The sequence below is a fragment of the Chelonia mydas genome, chromosome 1, assembly GCF_015237465.2.
Source record: "Chelonia mydas isolate rCheMyd1 chromosome 1, rCheMyd1.pri.v2, whole genome shotgun sequence".
NCBI lineage: Eukaryota > Metazoa > Chordata > Testudines > Cheloniidae > Chelonia > Chelonia mydas.
This window is the reverse complement of record NC_057849.1, coordinates 271750831-271772787: the sequence shown is the minus strand read 5'-3', so window position 1 is coordinate 271772787 and position 21957 is coordinate 271750831. Positions and strand designations below refer to the sequence as shown.

The following is a 21957-nucleotide window of genomic DNA, read 5'->3' as shown; positions in this document are numbered from 1 at the left end:
AATCTTATTTAAGGCAGGGGAGTGACATAATCATGGCTCGTTCTTCACTGAATCCCTGCCCAAGATGACTGCTGTAAATATCTAAGAAACAAAGACTGAATGAGGGTAGAAGGATTGAGCCCAGACTGAAAGGGTGTCTAGCCTGTGAATGAAATAGCTGAAGGTTTAAGCTGCAGGCAAGTGCAGCTGGGCTTCGGGAATCTCTGCAATCTGCCTAAAACATCATTTAGGGTGAGAAATTACTACTTGTAACTTAGATTGTATTTTTGTTTTATTTGCTGGGTAATCTGCTTTGATTTGTTTGCTATCCCTTAAAATCACTTAAAATCTAACTTTTGTAGTTAATAAACTTGTTTTTGTTTTCCCTAAAATCAGTTTGTGGAATTCATAACGGGGGGTGGGGGGAAAGGGGGGCAAAAGCTGTGCATATCTTCCTCCATGTTGAGGGAGGGGGCAGATTTCAATGACCTTATGCTGTATAGTTCTCTATGCAGTGCAAGATGGTACAATTTTGGGTTTATCCTCTAGAGGGGGGCGTACACTTGAGTATTGGGCAATTCCTTAGCTGAGCCTTGCCATACAGAGTTGATCTCAGCATCTGTGTGTATATAGCTGCAGCTGGATATGTCCCTACCTGTGTGTGTGTGCGAGGGGGCTCGAGAGCCTGTCATAGCAGCACAGTGTAAAGGAAACCCAGGCTGGTGTGTCAGGCAGGCTCAGTGGTATCCCAGTTTCAAGTGGCACTCTGGGGGGAACCCGTCACACCCATCCTATAATGATCACTAATGCAGTATCGGAAGGATATAATACTTATGAGATAGTTAGGCTCCATCCTCCAAATATTTACATGTGTTTGACTTTACACACTGTCCCATTAATTTAAATGCATGTCTTCACAGGATCAGGTACTTTGGACTCTAAGCTCTTTATGGCAAAAAACATCTTTTCATTTTCTTGGGCTCCAATTCCAAACTGCGGCCCTTAAGTGTTACTGCAATAAACTGTATAACAAGAATATGCTCTGATAGCCAGTTTTAAAGATAAGCATATGCTACAGGTGGAACAGTCTGTATTTGCCCAAGACTTTGAATTTGATTCCCAAACTCTCGGGCATTCCAGAGGCCTCATTTTATCTATATAAAGTCTGTCTCAAATGCATTTAATAAAACAAGTATTCACCTAGTAAATCCTAAATAGGTGTGTGGTTTTCTTGAAGCAATATTTGTATAATCACTTCCCTAAGAAGTTAGAAAGGTAGGCAGTGTACTTACAAGGTAAACAGTTTTCACATAATAAAACACCTCCTGGAATTTCCTTATCACAATTATGAAATTTATTAAAACTCACAGAGAATTTAATTTATCTGGAAACTCCCAGGTAATATTATAATTTAGCAGCTGGGAACTCAAACAATAAATTCCTTCAGAGCATTAAACAGTAAATCCAAACATTATGGGGTAAATTCACACCTGCTGGCTCACGGAAGAACAGACTGCTCCCTATACAAACACAAGGGCACAGGCATCAGGGGATAATATATAGTGTTTGCACTGCCATCTTCCTACCAGGGTTCCACTGATTGGGACAGATAGTTTCTCCACTGAAGACTTCATAGGAGCTCCAAGGGTGGAGGTTACACAGAGGACATGGAAAATCAAAAATTAGTCTAAAATCTTGGGAAGATAATTGAGCTTACTCTGATTTCACATCTTTTGTGAGGTATTCCACATTTTCCCTTCATATTGTACTGAGTAGTATCATAATACTAGACCTTGATCACATATCAAAGAGATAAACCTGTCTGTCTCTTCCATTCCCTCTCCCACCTCCCCCAAATACCATATATAATATATAGTAGCTATGATAGTACTGTTTATTGTGATTCTCTCCATCTGTTTGCTGCATCCAGCTGTTCTCTCTCATTGTATATGTAGAGTGTACGCTCCTCAGGGCAGGACCTTATTATATGTTTGTATTGTACCTAACACAAAGGGGCCTTGATATATGACTGGGATGCCTAAGTGCTATCATAATGCAAATAAAACAATAACATATTGCTAACTCCATGAGTAGAAATTCTGAGTTTTCCCAGTATCTTTAGCCCTCCTATGTGTGGTATTCCTTCCTTCATCCCCCATAGAAGAGCCATGATTTGATCCTGAGTAAGCAGACTGCAATGGGAGGAAGTACTGCACTCCGTGAATATGAAAGCATGCACTCTAATAAAGGTACAACAAACATCCATTAGGAAAAAGCGGTGAGGGGGGGAGAGAGGACAAAAACAAATAAAATCAACTAAAACAGAAAACCTATGGAAGTTGTGTCATGCACTTCAATATGAACAAGTTGTTTGTTATAAGTACAGTAGAACCAACTAATTCAACATCCAGGTATCTCTAACATTTGCTTCTTGAACTACTATTATTCCTCTGCAGTCCAAACCTTATTTGGAAGTAATAGGCCTCCAGAGCTTACTTGCACTGCTTACTCTCTGCACAGGGATGCACATTGCATCTGTATTTTGAAGCAGTGCTAATGGCTTTACAAAGCTGTTTACTATGCATATATGGTCCCACTTCTTAAAAGTTTATAATTTTGTTCTTTTAAGCTTTTTTTTTTCAAACTTAGTAATGTTTGTAGACCTCCAAGAGGACTATGGCTTCAATGAGAGTTTTTCCTGAGTCCGAATTCTGCAATTTTTCCCTTACTGTGTACTTGCTAATTATTTCCTCAAAAAGCATAGTTGTGTCTGGCTTAACAGAGTTTTCGTGGATCCATCTCGAACCTAATTTATCAACAAGCATGAATTATATAAGTAGATGCAAAATGCCTGCTTGTATCTCAATATAGTCTTCAGAACCCGTAATATCTTGAAAAATGTGAGATAATAGATTAAATTACTAAACTTGGGTTCCAAATATCTAGGAACAACATTCAGTAGCCCATCTACAGATGATCAATTGTAATACATTACAGAGACACATGGCGTTGTGCTCAAAGTGTAAGTAGATAGTTGCAGGCTAGCTCTGATTGAGCCAGTGCTCTAAAAATAGCAGTATGGCCAGGGCAGCCCAGGAGGCAGCTCAGCTGGCCACCCGAATACAAACCTGCCTGACCCCTGGCTATATACTTGGCTAGCTGACCTAAGCCACCACCAGTGACACTGCAACCACACTGCTATTGTTTAGCATGCTAGCTCAAGCAGAGCGAGCACACGTTTGTCTATCCATGCTGGGAAGCAGACCCCCAGCTACTTTGGACATACTCAGTGTAACTTTTACAAAGCGTATTGGTGCACAAAACAGCAATATTTATAAATGTATAAATCCCAGGAAGAAAAAAAAAATGTAAACGTGTATGTGAATTGCATCTCTTTCAACCTGTCGCGGTCCAGTTGTGAGAAGCAAAGTGGCACAAAGGAGAACACTAGGAACTAGACAAAGAATGTATTAGTGGATGTCGGATAGATGTCATCTCGGCTGACACCAGGGATTGAATTAGTAAGCTCCTGAACTAAAAGTGTGAGTCTTCACAGAATGAGCCAAAGTGCCAGCCTGTATTATACATTCAGAATTTCTGTAGATCAGGCATAGAAGAGGACACATAACACCTAGTGTTCAGCTGGTAATATATTTCATCTGGACACTGGAAAGTCATCCTGAGCATCAGAGACCCGCAGTTTAAATCCTAGACAAGACCTCACTTACGTGGTGGCTGTCATACTGTCTAATGCACTAGGAATTTAATCAGAGGCCTCCAGAGCTAAAAGAATGAGTGTCTACTGCTTGAGATAAAAAAACAGGCTCTGTAACTGGGGCTGTAACAGACTGTGGATCAAACAGATGGGACACATAATGCACACTGACAAATGGGTTACACTAACACCTCTAATGTGCTGTAAAGTTCATTTTTATATTTCTATCATGCCAGTTTCATGACTCTTTACTTTTAAGTAAATTATTTATAGGAGAAGAGAGGTTTAAAAGGTATTCATAATTTTGTAGAGAAAATTTCATTCACATGATCTGAAATTTGTGATAGTTCATATTCAAACAAATCTGATTTACCTATGTGCAAATCACGTTGCAAAAACATAGGCTAGGCAAGGATCAGATTATTATTATTGTTCTGGTTATTATTAAAAAAAATAAAGTATATGGCACTGTAAATTTACAAATACAAAGAAAAGGACCATGAGGAACACCAGCAAATAGGGACTAAGGAGAAACATGAAGAGATGTTAAATTAGATGCTCAAGAATAAATCATTGACATCACACTATTACCATTATTATTTCCTAGTCTGAGCACAAAGAAAAAGTTAGTCTCTCATATATACCACTCTGTGTTAAATGTTGGCAAATCCTGACTTCTTACAGATGGCTACAATAAAGTTCTTTAGAAAGAAACCAGACTGAATTCAGAGATGAACGACTGAATTTAAAGTGGAGACAATCAGCATAGTTGTATGACTGTATCTGGAATGTGGGAAGAGTAGAGAAAAGAAAAAAGGTGAGGCTAGATTTGAAAATAGGGATGATGGTGTCAATAGAAAGGAGCAGAAATGAAGGGAAAGGAAAGTGTGAGAGAAGTCAGGCGGATTAACAGACGGGAGACAATAAACATGGGATCAATACAACTCGGGTAGAGAAAGAATGAAGGACATGAATGAAAAGGAGATTTGTAATCTTTCTGAGATCTAAGTAGTGTTTATAGGGTCAACTCAGAAATAAGAATTAGAAAGAGAACTGTTTGTTTAAAATAAAATGAAGAGAAAATAAAATGTGAGCTGGGGAGTTAGATTATAGCAGAATGAGAAAAAATGTTAGTGGGAGGAATTTAGAAGCAGTGAAATCGAAGGGATCATTAGTAGAGCAGAGCTAATAATTGATTTTTTGTTTCAGGCCAAAAAAAAAAAAAAAAGCTATTTTCAAACCCAAACTGATTTTTTTCCACAACAAAAACAAACAACAATTCTTCATGTTGAATCAACGTTAAATTTCAAAGTCAGGCCAGAAGATGACAATTCCCTACTTACAATCAGAGTCATGCTAACCAACCTATAGTCACACAGATTATTCCATTTACCATTTTTAAATATTGACAAAACGTTAGCTTTCTCCTCGGCCTCTGGAACTTCCCCCAATGTTAATTAAAAACAAAAATAATTGTTCAGAAAGTTCCTTGGCCAATACTTTCAATATTCTTGGGTGCTGGTTATCCAGTCCTGTTGATAAAACCTGTTCAACTTCAATAGCTGCTGTTTGACATCCTCTCTAGTTACTGAGAGAATATAAAGTATTTCCTTGTCACAGTATGATATGAATGCATCCTCATGCTTCTTTCCAAATACATTATAGAAATATGTTAGTATACTTCTGCCTTTTCTGCACCATGATTGACAGTTTTACCATCCTTTTTGAGTATTGGATCTGCACCATTCCAAGATTTTATTTGTTCCTGATATATTTAAATAATTCACTCTTATTTTCCGTAAGTCTATTGGACATAGATTTTATATTGACACCTTTAGTTTCCCTTATAAAATGTCTCAATTTCTTACCTGTTGATTTGTACTATTGCTCCCATCTTTCATATTTGTTTTGTTTTATATATATACTCAAACCAAGAAAATAAACAAGGGAGTTAGATTGGGAAGCTGAGCCCAGTCATTTGAAGAAACCTCATAAGGGACAGAAAATAACAGTAGCCAAACAAGATGATGCAGAAGGTCAGAAATAAACAAGGGTGACATCAGAGGTTGGGGAGGCACTCATTTTAAAACGGAAACACTATTACTGCAGCTCCCTTACTGCTGCTTCTCCAGTTCACATGGTCAATGCTTCATAATTGTCATACTAGCTTATCATGATCAAAGCAAGATCAGGCCTCATCTCTGATACGACAGAACATTACTGATGTACAGGAAACAAATGATAATTTGTTTGTATATTAGATGTGCTAAAATATAAAGTAACACCCCAAACTCCTTGTAGGGGAGTTATAAATACAATTGTCTTCTTTCAGGCAAACATTGAGACTAAGCCTAACTTGTGATCTGGAAACAGAACTCTAATGTCAGGGAAGGGAGTCCATCAAAAACTCTTCCAAATAACTGAAGGAATTACATAAATTATAATTCACTAGGCTAGTGCCTGCTTCAGTCAGAAAGATAAGAGCTAGAAAAAATATTTTTTCTTGGTTTCCAACTGGATTGGAGAGCTAAATGAAAATGAAATGGCTTTATTAGAAAAAACAACAACTTAAAACTGCTTATTATATTGGATAGGCTCAACAAGTTAGTGAAAAAGAATAAATGCCATGCAGCTTCTACCATCTGACCTACCATAATGAATTCACACACTGAGTTGACCATCTGTTTTATATTTTAAGATGCATCACTTATTTGCTAATGTCTCATAACCTTTAACTAATAAGGAGATAATAAGTATTTAATCAGATAAAATGTATGTTTTCAAAATATAATCATGTAAAGAATTCTACACTGTGATATCAATGTCTGGTTTTGTAGCATGAGTAAAACACTATAGGGTGATGTTCCCATAAAATCAGCTTTGTCCTGTATATTTCAGACAGTTGCCCTTTCCCCCCTTGGAACATAGGAGATCATAGTAAGGCCTTGTGAACAAAACATGTTACAAACTACAGTATGGTAAAGTTTGTAGAGAGCACAGACATTCAGAAAAAAGGGTCTGCTCTCAGTTCAAATAGAGAAAACAGGCTAGCTACTGCTGGTAACAGAAAAAGAGTTCAAACTCAAACTAAAGCTGATTCTGAGCACTGCCAAGATTTAAGATAAACATTTCTCACAGATTATAACGAAGTGTTGATTTTTTGGAAGGATGGGACAGTATAAAGCAGAACATGCAGAAGAAAACATGACTGAATGAAAATGAGATTCATGAATGAATAAATGATTAATTTCAGAAAAGAAGTGTGTGTAAAGTCGGTGCCTCTGGGCATATTAAATTGAATTTATCTACACTTTTGCTTTATGCAGCTGGTAATCCATGCCAACACCAACATTGGCATTATATGGAAAATATTTGCCAAAGCATAAAGAGCTTTTTGTAAAAGCTGAGGTTATATTGCGATGATACACATTAAATTGGCAGCCTATCATGAAATCTCACCTGATTTCTCATAAATCCTATTGCGCCTTGCTACCACAATAGGAGACCCTGAAGTGTAAAAAAAGAGAGAGAATGAGGTGGATACATTTAGTGCTTATTAATTATCAGTCATTAACATCACCACTAGCATTTGTCATCTGTCATGGTGCAAGTCAGATGCTGCATTGAAGGGCACAGCCCTGGATTATCAGGATGAGATCAGAAGAAAGCCAATCACACTCTGCAAAACCTACCTGTACTGCATTCCTAATCTACACTTTATTAAAGCATGCAACTAAACCACATTAAGAACAAAGGTCTTGTAGTGGGGCATCTGCCCCACCCTGGTGTGGAAGGGTTTAAAGCAAGCCAGAGAGGCTGCGCAGAGCCACAGCCAATCCTGGAAGGGCTTATTGGGAGCGAATCAAGTAGAGGCTTGAAAGCAGTCGGTCAGGGCCAGGCTGGGCCCCATAAGAAGGCTGCAGGGCAGAGAGGAGCTGAGTCTCTCCCTGGAGGGCAAAGGGAGAAGAACTGGCTCTTAGAGAATCAGGCAAGGCAAGGCAAGGCAAGGCAAGGCAAGGCAAGGCAGGGCAGGGCAGGGCAGGGCAGGGCAGGGCAGGGCAGGGTAGGGTTAGGTTAGCAAAGGCTGGGAGAGCTCTAGGCCGATGACTCCCAGACTGGGGCCCTGACAGATAGGGGCAGAGAAGAAGGTGCTGGGGCTACAGGGAAGAGGCCCAGGGAAGTAGGCAGTAGAAGCAAGCTGGAGGAGGGCAGTATGTGGTTGCTGCTAGAGGGTCCCTGGGTAGTGGGTGGGCCTGGGACATTCCCTTTCCCCGCACTTGCCAGTGATGAGAGTGGCTAAGCCAGACTGAAGTTTGCCCTTGGAGGAAGGGGCTAGACTGAGGACTGCAGTGAGTCACTGAGGTGAGTGATAGAACCAGAAGTTGCTGGACCCCTGGAAGGGGGGGAGAGCCAGCGGAGCGGGCACAGCCGGAGGGCAGTGTCCAGAAGCGGATGCCACGGTCTGGGAGTGATATGGGTCCGACTGTGAGGACAGTGGAGACCAAGAGAGTAATGGAGGGCAAGACACTACTAGTGAAGGCGTACCTCCGAAAGAGCTAATTCCGATACCAACCAAAAGGAGGCACCACTGTGGTGAGTCTGTGCCCAGTTACAGGTCTCTTTTTCTCTTAGCAAAGATTAAATAACAGCAATTGTATTGAGGTCTCCAACTAATAAGATTTCATTATTTTTACAAAATATACTGTACTTATGTACTAAAACATATACTCATAAATAGTTAAAACTAAGGTACAGTTGATATGAACAAACTATATTCTGCCACGCATTATCCTTGCCCTTTTATTGTGTGTTCACCTCCTCCTAATTCACAGCACTTAGTCATTCACAAAGGGTCTTCTCAATCATTAGTGAACTAAGTAATTCTATTACACAGCTGCTAGTTTTTTGCAGGTTAGAAAAAGTTAAAATAAAATCAACTGGGCACATATACACAGGCCTCATTTGGAGCCATAGGGGCACATCTTTGTGCCCATATGAAGCCCATATAAACCAAAGGGCTCTGTGCAGTTGCAGGAGTCTATGTGATTCCATTAACAGGATTAGGGTCACAGTCTCACAATTCTAAAGTTTCTGAAGTATTTTTGTTAATATAATTATAATTTATTCTTTAGCTAAATAAATAACAATGGGTAATTTTCAAGTGGATCTAGGATTTCTTTGCATTATTTCATAATAATAATAAAAGGGATGAAGAAGTGATTTTATATTGTTTCTAATTACATAACAGCAAGCTCTATGGTTGTTTCTTTGTAATAAAACTCAAAATATCCTCAAAAATGAAAATCCCGACTATTTTATTTTAAATACTTCAATACTTTTTGAAAAAAGCAGAATTAGATTTCTCACACTAGGATAAGTTTTGTATCTTCCAAAACAGACATAAATCATTTACTAACAGTCTAGAATTAGTAGAAGCATCAATTAATTATTTTTAAATGTTTACAGTGGCTCTGATAGAGTTTGGCTGAATAATTAAAAGATACCATCTTAATGGTGTTAATCTCAAACTGTTGCTGCTTTTACTCAATGTAAAATCTGTACCAGGGACCAGTAAAGAGTTTAAAAAAAAATCAATTTCTAGTCAATAGTTCCTAAGAATCTAGGCCCTGGTCTACACTAGGACTTTAGGTCGAATTTAGCAGCGTTAAATCGATGTAAACCTGCACCCGTCCACATGATGAAGCCCTTTATTTCGACTTAAAGGGCTCTTAAAATCGATTTCCTTACTCCACCCCGACAAGTGGATTAGCGCTTAAATCGGCCTTGCCGGGTCGAATTTGGGGTACTGTGGACACAATTCGACGGTATTGGCCTCCAGGAGCTATCCCAGAGTGCTCTGGACAGCACTCTCAACTCAGATGCACGATTGTTTGCCATTGCTCTGACGCAGGGAGGGGTGACTGACGACACGGCTTACAGGGTTGGCTTACAGGGAGTTAAAATCAACAAAGGGGGTGGCTTTACATCAAGGAGTATTTCAGGCAGGACTTCACGGAGGGTTCCAATAAGAAATGGTGCACCTAAGTTATTGTTCTTATTGGAACAAGGAGGTTAGTCTGGCCTCTGATTGATACATGGCTAGATTTACCTCGCTGCAACTTCTCTGTGAGTGACTGCAGTGTGACCTAGAGGAATGAGTCCCCTAGACGGGGGCGGGGGGGGTTTGCAAATGAGTACAAAACAAATCTGGTCTATTTCTTGTTTTGATACACTCCATCTATCTTTTACATCTTTGGCTGGCTGCAGAAGGACTGCATGCCATCCACATCTCATGGCTGCTCGGCAGAAGATGGTACAATAGGACTGCTAGCCATCCTCATCTCTTGCCAGCCCGGCAGAAGATGATGCAATAGGACTGCTAGCAATCTGTATCACCTGCCTGCTCACGATAAGATGGTTCAATAGGACCGACTCCAGGACTAAAGAGAATGACCTGATCAAATCACTCCAAATTTAGTCCCTGCACCCATGTCTGCCCAGGCGCTCCTGATCAACCTCACAGAGGCGACCAGGAGCACCTCGGACATGACAATGACGGCTACCAGTCCTATTGCACCGTCTACTGCCACAAGGCAATGGGTTGCTGCTGCTGTGTAGCAATGCAGTACCGCGTCTGCCAGCACCCAGGAGACATACGGTGACAGTGAGCTGCGCGGGCTCCATGCTTGCCGTGGTATGGCGTCTGCACAGGTAACTCAGGAAAAAAGGCGCAAAATGATTGTCTGCTCTTGTTTTCATGGAGGGAGGGAGGGAACGGGGGCCTGACGATATGTACCCAGAACCACCCGTGACAATGTTTTAGCCCCATCAGGCATTGGGATCTCAACCCAGAATTCCAATGGGCAGCGGAGACTGCGGGAACTGTGGGATAGCTACCCACAGTGCAACGCTCCAGAAGTTGACTCTAGCCTCGGTACTGCGGAAGCACTCCGCCGAGTTAATGCACTTAATGCACTTAGAGCATTTTCTGTGGGGACACACACACTCGAATATATAAAACCGATTTCTAAAAAAACAACTTCTATAAATTTGACCTAATTTCGTAGTGTAGACATACCCTAGGACTTTACCACCAGAAATTTGGCAGCATAAGTGCTGGGCCAGATTCTCTCTGGAGTTCTGTGCATGGGCACTGGCAAGGCCAGCCTGATTCAGAAGACAAAACAGAATTGTTAGGATATAGATATTCAGGCCTGTCTGTAACGGCCTATACTCTAAGAATTTACGTGTATTCTTATCACTTAGCTAGTTATAGAGGTACAAAAGAGAGAATCAAAATCACTGTCTGACTGTATAAGGCCTTTTCTCACTGTGATAGTCTGAGGCCCTGATCTTAGGTTAAGGCCTTTGGCTAAGCAGTAGAGGCAGCCATAAGCTGGGAAGCGAACAGTCACATCCTTACATCCCAAACTAGTCACATTGAAAGAAGGTGCTAAGAAGAAAGAAGGTCTGTTAGGAATACAATCCTGTCCTGATAATGCCTATCACCTCCAGAGAAAGGGAAGTGCCTAGAAGATGTACAAGGAAACTGTTTGATAGCATCCTGTCTGGCAAGAACTAACTTATCAATAGACACAGCTGGGAAACCCTTATGTCTTTGTAGATGTAGTTGTGAAATCCTCACTTCTGTATTGTTTTGTCATTATAGTTCCCACTTTGCTATTGTTTGTTTGCATGGTCTCTGTCTGGTTCTGTGATTGTTTCTGTCTGCTGTATAATTAATTTTGCTGGGTGCAAACTAATTAAGGTGGTGGGGATATAATTGGTTAAATAATAATGTTACAATATGTTAGGACTGGTTAGTTAAATTTCAGTAAAATGATTGGTTAAGGTATAGCTAATCAGAACTCAAGTTTTACTATATAGTCTGCAGTCAATCAGGAAGTAAGGGGGGGAATGGAATCATGTTTTGCTAAGGGGGGGAAATGGGAACAGGGACACAGGTAAGGCTTTGTGGTGTCAGAGCTGGGAAGGGGGACACATGCTTGCTGGAAGTTCACCCCAATAAACATCGAATTGTTTGCACCTTTGGACTTTGGGTATTGTTGCTCTCTGTTCATGCGAGAGAGACCAGGGAAGTAAGTGGGTGAAGGAATAAGCCTCCTAACAAGAATGTGTATAGCTGTCACAGAATGCCAGCCAACATTACCTTTCATAAATGAGTTAAAGAGGCAATGTCAGGTGAGGAGGGCAAGATCTTTCATTCCAAGAGTTTGAATTCTTCATGCATACGAACTAGTGATTTGTTTTAACTAGCACCTTTGAAAACAAGGCTGCATGAAGGTGTGTTCCCTTCAAAATGCCGCCTCGCTAGTGGTGTCATCGTTCAACTTCAGCTGCCTGAGGACACAGCCCCTCTTTGGGGTTTCATTATTACATTTAACTTGGACTCAGTGTCTCCCCCCTGTTCTAATGACAAGTCAGCTGTAAAGAAGCTAGGAAACTCAATGGCCCCTCCTCTGTGACAATGGACTTGTCCCTGCCCAAGAAACAAACGACACCAAATATCTACACCTCATATATAACCAAACAAAGATATTTCTTTTGCTTTAGAGAAGAAAAGCCTTAAAGTGGTACTAAAAGAAAACATGTAAGGGAATGAGGTGGTTGAATGAGCTCCTTAGGTAAATTTTCAGATCTGCCTAAGTAACTTTTGTGCACCTTTGAAAATTTTTCCTTTTACTCAGTGCTGTCCAACTCCACTGCGTTACCTCTTTTCTAAGTTTTCAAAACTGAAGGCTCAACCTTGGTCTGGAGAATGTGAAAGATTTAAGGTAATTTCCTAGCTAAAACAAAGCTAAATAGAGCTTTCCTCAGTATTCCAATGTGTCCAAATTACAGAAAATTAATAAGGCTGTCCTAGAAAGAAGTGTTATAATACTCAAAAGGCATGATTTTAAGTCTTTAGATTACTCCAGAGACATCTGTCAGGCAAGAACCAGTCAATTATTTCCTAATGTCTTAGTGGTTAAAACAATTATTTATATGGACAGTATTTTAATTGTAGAAGTCACAAGACTGCATATTCTTGTCACAGTACTTTGGAGACTGTGTTATATTTAGCAAAGTCTATTCCAACCCCTTTCTCTTAGTTTAACATTCCTGGAGTTCACAGTGCATATTGCAGTGCTGATACTAAACATTTCCAGGTCCAAGAGGGAATTCACTACAAGTATGCCAGAAGCTGATACCTCATTCTGTCAACATGAGGAAGTTAATAAGCCCACTAGGAACTCTAGTAGTTCTACTCCCTGCTTTTCTTGATGGTTGCCTCTAAATTAGAAGCAACCTAAAGGTCTCCATTGGATGCAAGGAAAAAGTTACCCAGCTGCACTTCCCGCAGCTCCCATTGGCTGGGAATGGCGAACCGCGGCCACTGGGAGCTGCGAGGGCCATGCCTGCAGACAGTCAACATCATCAAAACGTCTTGCGGCCTGCAATCAGCTTACCCTGATGGGCCACATGCAGCCCACGGGCTGCAGGTTGCCCACCACTCTTCTAGGCAATGGTGGGGCCAGGCACTAGAACTGAGAGCTGGAGCCTGTCTTTCTTGTGCTTTGTTACCTCAGTGCTGGCAGTGGTGAGAAGGAAGTGGCAAGAAGGATGTCATCTGATTCTAATGAAGAGGGGACAAAAGGCAAGCTGAGGAGGGGAAAGGAGTAGATTGGGACAAGAGTCTCATGAGACTGGGACTGGAGGAAAGGATAGAAATTGCGACTAGGAGCTGGAGGCGTAATCTGGGACTGACTGGGCAAGGAGACCATGACTGGGAGCCAGAAAGTGGAAGGGAAGTTGAAACTGGGAGTTGGAGGGAGTGGAAGCTAAGGCTATTTGGGCAAGGAGACTGTTTTTAGGATTAGCTGTGAATGTTTAGAGCCACTATTCAGGGTGGCAACTAGTGGGGATATAGCAAGCGAGTGTCCGTGTAGACAAGAAATAAAGACAATTGTGCAATCACCCTGACCACAGCATCCTGGATCTCTGTAATCTCTACATGGTGTCCAAGTGGAATTGTATACGACCCGACAGATCACAGAACATCCTGTCAAGGGAAGAGGGGAAAGGAAAACAGAAAAGTAAGTCCTACACCCCAGCCAGAACAACCTACACCCTGCACAGAGCTAGCAGCAAAACAGGCAAGGAAGTAGCCTACAAACACAGAGGACCAAGAAAGATCTGTTATGCTGAGTGACAGGAGTGACTACAGGAAAGTAAGTGACACTGAAGGTGAGACTAACACCAGTTTGCTTCTAAGGGGCTACACCACCTTACTCCACAGAAAGGCAATAACAAAAAAAGAGAGGTGGGGGGAATCTAGTTTGGTGGAATTGCAGTGATGACTACATTTGTCCCAGCTTTTGTCCCAAACACCACTTCCAGGAGAATTTGATTTCCAGGATGCTGAGGAACAGCCTCTCTGGGTAAGCAGATTGAAGAGTTTCTGTCATGTTTCTGGTTTAGATCAGCAATTATAGGAGAAACAAGTGAATAACCTGCTCTATACAATGGGACCTGCAGCAGATGAAACTATCCTTTCCAGAAGCCCACATAGCTGCTCATATGAAACAATTCAATACAGTTAATGAAGAACTGGGTAAGTATTTCATGCCATGCTGCAATGTGAAATTTGAGCAGGAACAATTTTACTTACACAAGTAAGGGAATGGTGAGTCAGTGAATGATTTCTTAAAAGCCCTGTACAACCAAATCCAACACTGTGACTATGGAGCAAAGAACTTATCAGAGATAGCCAGCTATCAGAAAGACCCCCAAATTATCCTAACCTCTAACTAGAGACAGCCAAAACACAGTACTCCACAATTACTACATAAAGAAGGAATTTTTCTGAGGAATCACTTTGAGGTGGAACCCACTGTAGAAGCTATAGACATGGGGAGGAAAATATCTCAGAATGCCCAGAAACAATACCCACTCAGACAAGTACAGGTATGAATGAATCCAGGGAGGGCTATGCTAACATGGAATAAAGGTGCACAACAAGAATGTGAAAGAATGGAAACTGACCACTAGTCACTCTTCTAGGTTAAAAACATGTAAGATGTGTTACCTCCTTGAATATGTTTTTGAACGAGACTCATGAAGTTTCTGTTCTTGATAGCCCACACACCTTGGAAGAACCTCACTACAGGCAATAGACTCCCTAAGGCCCTGATCCCAGAAGCACTACACTGGGAGCCGGGGCAGAGAGGAGAAGCTCTTGGTTGGACATGAAGACTGGGACATGGAGTCAGGGGAGCATGTAGTTTACGGGGAGGCAACTGGTATCACATTGGCCAGTCCTGGGGGAAAAATTATATGTGATCATGTACTTAAAACTATATGATGTTTATGCACAAGGGGGATGGATTACATGGAGTAGAATCATAGGATTCTAGTCATAGAATCCTAGAAGATTCGGGTTGGAAGAGACCTCAGGAGGTCATCTAGTCCAACCCCCTGCACAAAGCAGGACCAACCCCAACTAAATCATCCCAGCCAGGACTTTGTCAAGCCGGGCCTTAAACCTCTAAGGATGGAGATTCCACAACCTACCAAGGTAACCCATTCCAGTGCTTCACCACCCTCCTAGTGAAAGTTTTTCCGAATATCCAACCTACACCTCCCCCCACAACTTGACACAATCACTCCTTGTTCTGTCATCTGCCACCACTGTGAACAGCCTAGCTCCATCCTCTTTGGAACCCTCCTTCAGGTAGTTGAAGGCTGCTATGAAATCCCCCCTTACTCTTCTTTTTTGCCAACTAAAGCCCAGTTTCCCTCAGCCTCTCCTCATAAGTCATATGCCCCAGCCCCATAATCATTTTCGCTGCTCTTGGCTGGACTCTCTCCAATTTGTCCACATTCTTTCTGTAGTAGGGGGACCAAAACCGGATGCAGTATTCTAGATGTGGCCTCACCAGTGCTGAATAGAGGGGAATAATCACTTCCCTCGATCTGATGGCAATGCACCTACTAATGCAGCCCAATATGCCGTTACCATTCTTGGCAACAAGGGCACACTCTTGACTCTTATCCAGCTTCTCATTCACTGTAATCCCCAGGTCTTTTTCTGCAGAACTGCCGTTTAGCCAGTCAGTCCCCAACCTGTAGCGGTGCATGGGATTCTTCCTTCTTAAGTGCAGGACTCTGCACTTGGCCTTGTTGAACCTCTTCAGATTTCTTTTGACCGAATCCTCCAATTTGTCTAGGTCACTCTGGACCCTATACCTACCCTCCAGCATATCTACCTCTCCCCCCAGCTTAGTATCATCCATGAACTTCTGAGGGTGCAATCCATCCCATCATCCAGATCATTAATGAAGATGTTGAACTAGACCAGCCCCAGGACCAACCCCTGGGGCTGGTTTAGTTCAACATCTTCATTAATGATCTGGGGCACTCCATTTAATACTGGATGCCAACTAGACATCGAGCCGTTGGTCACTACCCATTGAGCCGAACCATCTAGCCAGCTTTCTATCCACCTTATAGTCCATTCATCAAATCCATACTTCTTTAACTTGCTGGCAAGAATACCGTGGGAGACTGTTGTGACATTGCACTCCATATGTTTTATGGAAATATGCTTATAAGTGTGAATATAATGTAACTGGAATATGCTGTATGCAAAAAGTCTCTTGTAAGGTAACATTACAAATTTATAATCTACTGAGTGTGTTCATCCTATTTGTATGCATGTATCATTCTTGTATCTGAAGCTAGAAATATAAAGTATAACTCTAAGGTCCTATTGTAACTATGCAAAGTGTGGGCCATTAATGGTGGTTTAGAATCTTGATGGCTCCCATTGACTAGGACAATTGGTTGTAGATGGTTTATTTACCTGCAAGCCTTCCTGTGGACGTGTGGGCCTGCCCGTGGGTAATGACAAATTAGGTCTTACAGTGACATATGACCATATTACATGATACTGGAATCCATCTTAAATCTGATACTTTTCCATTTAGGAGGAGGATTGGGAACCCAGAGAGACAAAAGATTCCCACCTTGAGCCAAAGATATAAAAGGGGGTGGATCAGAACAAAGGGGGAGGCCAGTCATAAGAGAACCCCTAGTTATCACCTGAGCTGGAACTAACAAGGAATGTACCAGGGGAAAGGATTTGGTCCAGACTAAGAAGGAGTCTAGTCTGTGAAAGAAGCTTATTGGAACATCTCTGAGGGTGAGATTTTACCTGTAAACAGTTTCTTAATGTATTAGGCTTAGACTTGTGTGTTTTTGCTTTATTTTGCTTGGTGACTGACTTTGTTCTGTCATTACTTGAAACCATTTAAATGCTACTTTTTATACTTAAGAAAATCATTTTACTTATTAATTAACCCAGAGTATGCATTAATACCTGGGGGAGCAAACAGGTGTGCATTGCCCTCTGTCAGTGTTATAGAGGGCGAACAATTTTATGAATTTACCCTGTATAAGCTTTATACAGAGTAAAACTGATTTATTTGTGGTTTGGATCCCACTGGGAGCTGGGTGAAGATAGGAAACCTGCTGAGCAGTTTTTAGTTAAAGTTTGCAGCTTTGGGGTTGTGGACCAGACCTGGGTCTGTGTTGCAGCAGGCTAGCATGTCTGGCTCAACAAGGCAGGGTTCTGGGAGTCCCAAGCTGTCAGGGAAAATGGGCTCAGAGGTAATTTCAGCACATCAGGTGACAGTCCCAAGGGGGTCTCTGTGACCAAACCCGTCACAACTCTATCAAAACTTTGCTAAAATCAAGGTATACCATGTCCACAGAGCCAGTTATTTCATCATAGAAGGCAATCAGATTGGTCAGGCATGACTTGCCCTGGTGAATCCATGTTGACTGTTCCTGATCACCTTCCTCTCCTCTAAGTGCTTCAAAATGCTTGAGGACCTGCTTCATGATTTTTCCGGGCACTGAGGTGAAGCTGACTGGTTTGTAGTTACCCAGATTCTTCTTCTTCCCTTTTTTAAAGATGGACACTAAATTTGCCTTTACCAATCGTCCAGGACCTCCCACGATCATCACGAGGTTTGGCCAATGGCTCTACAATCACATCAGCCAACTCCCTCAGCACCCTTGGATGCATTGCATCCGGCCCCATGGACTTGTGCATGTCCAGCTTTCCTAAATAGTACTTTACCTGTTCTTTTACCACTGAGGGCTGTTCACCACCTCTCCATATTGTGCTGCCCAGAGCAGCAGTCTGGGAGCTGTGAAGATCGAGCCAAAAAAAGCATTGAGTACTTCAGCTTTTTCCACATCCTCCATCACTAGGTTGCCTCCCCCATTCAGTAAGGGTCCCACACTTTCCCTGACAACCTTCTTTTTGTTAACATACCTGTAGAAACCCTTCTTGTTACCCTTCACATCCCTTGCTAGCTGCAACTCCAATTGTGCTTTGGCCTTCCTGATTACACCCCTGCATGTTCGAGCAATATTGTTAATACCCTAATTCTACCTTAATTCTAGCATTCCCTGATTTTTTTAAGGAAATTATTAACATGTTATGGAGGTAAGAAAAGTCTTTGTTCGTGGTTTTATTACTGATAATATCTATGCTTTTTTATAACAAGACATTTATTTTTCATGTTTCTGCCCAGTTGATTGACCTATCTTTCCCATCCAGGATGTTAAACCTGTTTTTTTGGCAAGCACCTTTCACTATTTTTCAGATTGGCTTCTAGTTCAGTCAGCAATGGGTTGAAGTAAGCACCCTGTGTAGGAGGGCTGATTAAAATTTTTGTTGTGTCCGATCTCTCTGTCTGTTACCTGATATCATTGTGAAGATGTGTGTTGATTGATTCATGAGAAATCATGCAATACTGCTTCTAGACAAACAGAACTGCCTATTCTTAAACTCAAAAGTAATCTTTTTATTCCTCCTCCACTATAATGACTTTAGAAGGAATATGGAAACTGCTAAATATGCTCAGTGGTAAGTGCAAACTGTAGCGCATTAGAAGTTGTGTCCTAGACTGATGGTGAACCAACAGTCAAGCAGCCATGGAGCCCTCCCTTCATCCTCTCCACCTGCCCCCGCCCCCCGCACCCAAATGAAAAAAAACCAAAAACAATGTGACATGATGTTTCTGAAGGGAAGATACATCTCTATGGTTTGGCAGGCAGAATTTAACCTCCTATTAAAACCAAAACTTAAAATTCATTTTCACTGTAGTATGAGTGACCATAAACTGATTCTCCTCTGATCTGAAGAACAGAAAAATACTTTGCTCCCTGACTGAGTTTGACTGTATTAGATAGTTGGCTATCAGGACTGTAAGATCAACAGTTTTCCTGGGCTTTCAAAGGGCTGTGTGAAATAACAGTGCATGGTAACAGGTTTCCTAATCATCGGTAGGGCTTCTTGTGTCTAGGTCTGGGAAAGTAGCTCTCTTGGCATCAGGTACCCCCTTCTGCTTTCAGTTCACTCTGTGATAGTCTCTCTTTGGATAACTTGGTTATTTGGGTACCCATCTAGTCCACCTCTTCTAGGGTTACAAAGTCCAGCAGGAGCACTGTCCAAATGCCTTCTCTGGATGCTGTTCAGCCCATGCTCAGGGCTCTGTCGCACACTAATCAGTGGCCAACAGGGGAAGCTGGGTCCATCCGCTATACTATACTACTGTTCAGGGACCCCATAACCATCAGGCCAGGTCTGCTCAGTCTCCTTCCCCATTACTGTTTCCCTGGGCTTCTTCCTACCCAATCTCTCTCTCTCTCTCTTCCCTTGACTGTTTCTGGGTTACAGCAGGCACCTACTCTACTGCCGATGGCTACTTCACCGCCTTCTAGCCTCTTGCTAGATTTGTTGCTCCCAAGCAGGATCTCAGAGCTTATCCTCTCTCTATGGAATTCCTCCTTGTCCATGACAACCTTCCTCATCCCAAAAAGAGACTGCACCTTCCTTTCCCTGCAGCCCCTTTTCTGCTTTCAGCCTCCTGGCTTTATAGTGCTGCCTCAGCCCTCCACCAGCTAGGCTTCACTAGATTAACACAGACCCTCCCTCTCCCAGGTAATCCATTTGGCTTCTCAGGTCCTCATTAACCCTATCACATGTGCTCACTTTAAAATTTCTCTAATAAATTATAAGCAATAGGTCTGAGACAAACCCCCTGAATGTGAACCCTCTGGACTTGTGGGGGTTGGGCTTGGGGATGCAAACAGAGTAGAATCTCTAATTCCCTCAGCATTTTGGCAGTGCTAGGAGCTAGTTTCTTCATATCACATGACTTTTGGCTAGCTGGGCGAGTGGTTTACTGTATGCTCTTATATTAATTCTAGTAATGATAGGCAAACTGCATGGACCTGTACAGTCTGTAAATTTGTAATGCTGAGGACTGTGTACTTTTATTTTATTCCTCTGAGTCTCAGGGACTAAGCCAAGTTATTTAAGGAGAGGGAAAGAAGATTAGTTCAACTTGTTAATGATACAAGCAAGCAGGGGAAACTCAAAGTGTAAAATATTCAATTTGCCTATAGGCCATGATTTCCGAACCTTAACCAGGGTGCTTTGGGTTTTGCCATTGAAAAGACAGCACACAGTAATGGAGATTTTGCCGTAACTAAAATACATCATACCAAGCCCATCTATAATGTATATATCTGACATTTGATTCAAGCTTGGGATTGTTTGGACACATATTGACTGAGAGAGCTAAAATAAATGTGGCAAATATTAAGAACTGCCAAGACAGGACTAGATTAGTAAAAATGAAAAAATACAACCTAGCTGAGAGATTCTGCTGTATTTAAGTGATGCTTGAGCTGAAAATGGCTATTTTTGACAAATACTGATTAGCACAGACTTAGACAACTATTCATAACTAGACTGAATGACAACAAATCTGAGAATTGCAAACACTCATAATGCTTGCAAATATGCAATTATTTAAACCGCTTTATTGTACAATCCTAGATTAAAATAAGTGCAGCAAATTATAGGTATTTAGTAAATTCCAGTCTTTCCCAAATAAATAATTGTCTCACCAGCTTTTAAATTAACTATAGCTTGTTATTCATCCCTATTATATACACTACTTGACTAGTTAAACTGGTTATTGGATTCTTCAGACAGTAGCCCCTGAACTCCTCCAGTCAATTAAATCCTTTATCGTATCTGATTTGTCACTGCCAGTGTCACTGCTAATCTTCTAAATCCACATCAGTTCACAAGCATTAAATGTACTTATTCTGTGGCAAAATTGGGAGGCTATATAAGCAGAACTCCCTGATATGAATCACAGTGTGCTAATTCTTTGACATAGATAATCACTTCTCACACCTTAGATTTTGTGCACTATAATGGGAATATTCACTGAAAAGTACAGCTACTTTTGCATTAAATGCTGTAAATCTATTACCCAGTTCCTTGTCCTTTTAAATGATAACCAGGAACAAAGTAACCACAACTTATTTCAGAATCTGTAACTTGAACAACTTAGTATCAGTCTCCATGACTTTGGAATACACCTCCACAAAAGTATTCCAAAACATTTTTTTTAAAGTTTGATCTGATATTAAACTCTCTATCCCTAACCTTCCCCATCTCCTGCTGTTTGCCACTAAATACTTGATTTCTATAGAAAGAGAGAAGGAAAATGACATGCAGTAAATTATTCAGAGTAACAATCTTGTCAATCTAATAACTTCAGTTATCGTAAAGTTACAAAGATATCAATACTATTTATTTTATATTGCAAAGTAGAGTTGATTAGATAGGCATACACTTGATTTTCCTTTAAAATACATCCTTTCCTAAAGCATCTTTCTTTCAATAAAAAACACTCTTTACATATTATAGCTTTTATAAGCCTTTGGACTAAGAAAGCAATTCCCTATACAGGTTGGACGTATCACCTTTATTCTGAAAGAGAAGGTAAAATAAGACTCTTACCAGAGACAGAGAAAACAATTCGTTCAGCTAGATCCAACAGTGCTCTGTGCAAGCAGGCAGCATGAGTGATATTTGGGCCTCACACAAAAGCAAGATAATTGGCTCTCAATGAAGAGATGTAAACATCCATCATAATGGCACTGGTGCTGAGGCTGAAAGCTACCTCAGCTGTTCTATGTACTCTGACTGTAAGATGATGTCACAAACATCAACTGGGTGTACTCTCATTGGCTTCTGTTACCTGGAATCATATCTTAACCCTAAACTGTCAGTTGCAAATGGAAATGTGGATCTGTTTTATATATATTTGGGGTGGAGGGAATGGAATGTACTGAAAGCTCCCACTTTGGATGGCAGGTGCATG

The 21957-nt window shown here is 41.3% G+C and overlaps 1 protein-coding gene across 1 annotated transcript in view; it reads right to left on the bottom strand.

The window, feature by feature from the left end:
• MGAT4C (MGAT4 family member C) overlaps positions 1-21746 on the bottom strand; it is a 223647-nt gene extending 201901 nt beyond the window's left edge. Inside the window, exon 1 of the mRNA XM_043546703.1 lies at positions 21594-21746. The gene's annotated coding sequence lies outside the window, so the exon portion shown is untranslated. The remainder of the gene's footprint in view (positions 1-21593) is intronic.
• Positions 21747-21957: the final 211 nt, after the last annotated feature.